We start from the raw sequence: 5,518 nt of genomic DNA, 5'->3' as shown, positions 1-5,518 counted from the left end.
GTACGGTACACAGCATAGCATACTGTAGAGCCTACGTCTAAAGCATAGGGGACGACCTTCGTCCTTTCTCTCTCTTCTGCCGTGGTCAGGTCTTGAGTCTTACTCAATACTCACACCTTGTAACACAGCAAAGAACTCCTTCTTTGCTGATCTATTTTGAACTCATTCAAAATCTTGTCACGGTATGTATTCATTTGAAAGTACTACTAAGCGTTTTTTATCTATCCTTATAGATCTTGATGCTCAATGTTCAAGTAGCTTAATCCAGGTTTTCCATTGAAAAACACTTTTCAAATAACCCTGTATGCTTTCCAGAAATTCTACATCATTTCTGATCAACAATATGTTAACAACATATACTCATCAAAAATTCTATAGTGCTCCCACTCACTTTGGAAATACAAGTTTCTCATAAACTTTGTATAAACCCAAAATCTTTGATCATCTCATCAAAGCGTACATTCCAACTCCGAGATGCTTACTCCAGTCCTTAGAAGGATTGCTGGAGCTTTGCATACTTGTTAGCATCTTTCAGGATTGACAAAACCTTCTGGTTGTATCACATACAACCTTTCCTCAAGAAAAACGTCGAGAAAACAATGTTTTTGACATCCTATCTGCAAGATTTCATAAATAATGCAGTAACTGATAACATAAGTCCAACAGAGTCTTAGCATCGCTACGAGTGAGAAAGTCTCATCATAGTCAACTCCTTGAACTTGTCGGAAGACATCTTAACGACAAGTCGAGCTTTCTTAATGGTGACACTTACCATCATTGTCCGTCTTCCTTTTAAAATCCATCTGCACCCAACAGCCTTACGACCATCCAGTAGTTCTTCCAAAGTCTATACTTTGTTTTTTTATACATGGATCATCTCTTGGATTTTATGGCCTCGAGCCATTCGTCGTAATCCGGGCCCACCACCGCTTCTCCATAGCTCGTAGGTTCATTGTTGTCTAGCAACATGACTTCCAAGACAGGATTACGTACCACTCTGAAGTAGTACGCATCCTTGTCGATCTATGAGGTTTGGTAGTGACTTGATCCGAAGTTTCATGATCACTATCATAAGCTTCCACTTCAATTGGTGTAGGTGCCACAGGAACAACTTCCTGTGCCCTGCTACACACTAGTTGAAGTGACGGTTCAATGACCTCATCAAGTCTCCATCATCCTCCCACTCAATTCTTTCGAGAGAAACTTTTCCTCGAGAAAGGACCCATTTCTAGAAACAATCACTTTTGCTTCCGAATCTGAAATAGGAGGTATACCCAACTACTTTGGGTATTCTATGAAGATGCATTTATCCGCTTTGGGTTCGAGCTTATCAACCTGAAACTTTTTCACATAAGCGTCACAGCCCCAAACTTTTAAGAAACGACAGCTTAGGTTTTTCTAAACCATAGTTCATACGGTGTCATCTCAACGGAATTGCGTGGTGCCCTATTTAAAGTGAATGCGGTTGTCTCTAATGCCTAACCCATAAACGATAGTGGTAATTTGATAAGAGACATCATGGTATGCACCATATCCAATAGGGTGCAGTTATGATGTTCGGACACACCATCACACTATGGTGTTCCAGGCGGTATTAGTTGTGAAACAATTTCCACAATGTCTTAATTGTGTGCCAAACTCATAACTCATATATTCATCTCTATGATCATATCATAGAAATTTTATCCTCTTGTCACGACGATCTTCAACTTCACTCTGAAATTACTTAAACCTTTCAATAATCCAGACTTGTGTTTCATCAAGTAAATATACTCAGCATCTACTCAAATCATCTGTGAAGTAAGAACATAACGATATCCACTGTGTGCCTCAGCACTCATTGGACTGCACACATCAAAATGTATTACTTCCAACAAGTTGCTTTCTTGTTCCATCTTACTGAAAACGAGGCCTTTCAGTCATCTTGCCCATGTGGTATGATTTGCATGTCTCAAGTGATTCAAAATAAAGTGAGTCCAAATGATCCATCTGTATGGAGTTTCTTCATGCATATCTACCAATAGACATGGTTCGCATGTCTCAATCTTTTCAAAAACGAGTGAGTCCAAAGATCCATCAACATGGAGCTTCTTCATGCGTTTTATACCAACATGACTCAAATAGCAGTGCCACAAGTATGTGGTACTATCATTACTATCTTATATCTTTTGGCATGAACATGTGTATCACTACGACCGAGATTCAATAAACCATTCATTTTAGGTGCAAGACCATTGAAGGTATTATTCAAATAAATAGAGTAACCATTATTCTCCTTAAATGAATAACCGTATTGCGATAAACATAATCCAATCATGTCTATGCTCAACGCAAACACCAAATAACAATTATTTAGGTTTAACACCAATCCCGATGGTAGAGGGAGCGTGCGATGTTTGATCACATCAACCTTGGAAACACTTCCAACACATATCGTCATCTCACCTTTAGCTAGTCTCTGCAGCCTTTTATTTCGAGTTACTAACACTTAGCAATCGAACCGGTATTTTTTACCCTGGTGCTACTAGGTGTACTAGTAAAGTACACAATAATATAACGTATATTCAAAATACCTCTGTCGACCTTGCCAGCCTTCTCATCTACCAAGTATCTAGGGTAGTTCTACTTCAGTGACCATTCCCCTCATTACAGAAGCACTTAGTCTCGGGTTTGGGTTCAACCTTGGGTTTCTTCACTAGAGCAGCAACTGATTTGCCGTTTCATGAAGTATCCCTTCTTTCCCTTGCCCTTCTTGAAACTAGTGGTTTAACCATCAACAATTGATGCTCCTACTTGATTTCTACTTTCGTGGTGTCAAACATCGCGAGTTTATCAAGGATCATCATGTCTGTCCCTGATATGTTATAGTTCATTACGAAGCTCTAATAGCTTGGTGGCAGTGACTATGGAGAACCATCACTATCTCATCTGGAAGATTAACTCCCACTCAATTCAAGCAATTGCAGTACTCAGACAATCTGAGCACATGCTCAATGACTGAGCTCCCCTTAGTTTGCCAGCTTAAGAAACTTGTCAGAGGTCTCATACCTCTTGACGTGGGCACTAGTCTGAAATCCCAATTTCAGTCTTTGGAACATCTCATTTGTTCTGCGACGTTTCAAAAACGTCTTTGGTGCCACACTTCTAAACTATTAGCATTATGCACTGAACTATCATGTAGTCATCAAAACGCGTATGTCAGATGTTTCCCAACATCTACAGACAACGCTCGAGGTTCAACACACCGAGCGGTGCATTAAGGACATAAGCCTTCTGCGCAGCAATGAGGATAATCCTTAGTTGACGGACCCAGTCCGCATAATTTCTACTATCAACTTTCAACTAAATTTTCTCTAGGAACATATCTTAAACAGTAGAACTAAAGTGTAAGCTATGACATAATTTGCAAATACCTTTTGACTATGTTCATGATAATTAAGTTCATCTGATTATTTAATGAACTCCCACTTAGATAGACATCCCTCTAGTCATCTAAGTGATACATGATCCGAGTCAACTAGGCCGTGTCCGATCATCATGTGAGACGGACTAGTCATCATTGGTGAACATCTTCATGTTGATCATATCTACTATATGACTCATGTTCGACCTTTCGGTCTCTTGTGTTCCGAGGCCATGCCTATACATGCTAGGCTCGTCAACTCAACCTAAGTGTTTCGCATGTGTAAATCTGGCTTACACCCGTTGTATGCGAACGTTAGAGTCTATCACACCCGATCATCACGTGGTGCTTCGAAACAACAAACCTTTGCAACGGTGCACAGTTAGGGGGAACACTTTCTTGAAATTTTAGTGAGAGATCATCTTATTTATGCTACCGTCATTCTAAGAAATAAGATGTAAACATGACAAACATCACATGAAAATCATAAAGTGACATGATATGGCCAATATCATCTTGCGCCTTTTGATCTCCATCTTCGAGGCGCGGCATGAACACCATCGTCACCAGCATGACACCATGATCTCCATCATCGTGTCTTCATGAAGTTGCCTCGCCAACTATTACTTCTACTACTATGGCTAACGGTTAGCAATAAAGTAAAGTAATTACATGGCGTTTCCATTGACACGCATGTCATAAATAAATTAAGACAACTCCTATGGCTCCTGCCGGTTGTCATACTCATCAACATGCAAGTCGTGATTCCTATTACAAGAACATGATCAATCTCATACATCACATATATCATTCATCACATCCTTTTGGCCATATCACATCACATAGCATACCCTGCAAAAACAAGTTAGACATCCTCTAATTGTTGTTGCATGTTTTACGTGGCTGCTATGGGTTTCTAGCAAGAATGTTTCTTACCTACGCAAAACCACAATGGTGATATGCCAATTGCTATTTACCCTTCATAAGGACCCTTTTCATCGAATCCAATCCGACTAAAGTGGGAGAGACAGACACCCGCCAGCCACCTTATGCATCAAGTGCATGTCAGTCGGTGGAACCAGTCTCACGTAAGCGTACGTGTAAGGTCGGTCCAGGCCGCTTTATCCCACAATGCCACCGGATCAAGATAAGACTAGTAACGGTAAGCAAATTGAACAAATCATCGCCCACAACTGCTTTGTGTTCTACTCGTGCATAGAATCTACACATAGACCTAGCTCATGATGCCACTTTTGGGGATCGTAGCAGAAATTTAAAATTTTCCTACGTGTCACCAAGATCAATCTAGGAGATGCTAGCAACGAGAAAGAGGGAGTGCATCTTCATACCCTTGAAGATCGCTAAGCGAAAGCGTTACAAGAATGCGGTTGATGGAGTCGTACTCGCGGCGATTCAAATCGCGGAAGATCCGATCTAGTGCCGAACAGACGGTGCCTCCGCGTTCAACACACGTACAGACCGGGGACGTCTCCTCATTCTTGATCCATCAAGAGGAGAGGGGGTGGAGGAGGCGCCCTAGGGTTCCCTAGGGGAGGGGTGGCGGTCACAGGGAAAACCCTAGATGGGTTTGGGCGCCCCCACTCCTAGGAAACTTGCCCCCCAAGCCGGGAGGGGTGGCTGCCCTAGGTGAGGCGCCCACACCTCTCCAAGTTATGTGAGATGGGGTGGGAGGGGAGCTCAGCCCCTTAGTGGGCTGATGTTCCCCCTCCCCTTGGCCCATAAGGCCCCCCAACGCTTGCCGGGGCCTCCGAAACCCCTTTCGGACACGCTGGTCGTCACCCGGTACCCCCAGAACAATTCTGGACTCTAATACCCTTCGTCCAATATATCGATCTTCACCTCCGGACCATTCCGGAACTCCTCGTCACGTCCGGGATCTCATCCGGGACTCCAAACAACCTTCGGTAACCACATACTATTTCCCATAACAAACTCTAGCGTCACCGAACCTTAAGTGTGTAGACCCTACGGGTTCGGGAACCATGCAGACATGACCGAGACATCTCTCTGGTCAATAACCAATAGCGGGATCTAGATACCCATATTGGCTCCCACATGTTCCACGATGATCTCATCGGATGAACCACGATGTCA

The sequence above is a fragment of the Triticum urartu genome, chromosome 4, assembly GCF_003073215.2.
Source record: "Triticum urartu cultivar G1812 chromosome 4, Tu2.1, whole genome shotgun sequence".
Taxonomy (NCBI): domain Eukaryota; kingdom Viridiplantae; phylum Streptophyta; class Magnoliopsida; order Poales; family Poaceae; genus Triticum; species Triticum urartu.
The sequence above is the reverse complement of the archived record's forward strand: the minus strand, read 5'-3'. Positions refer to the sequence as shown.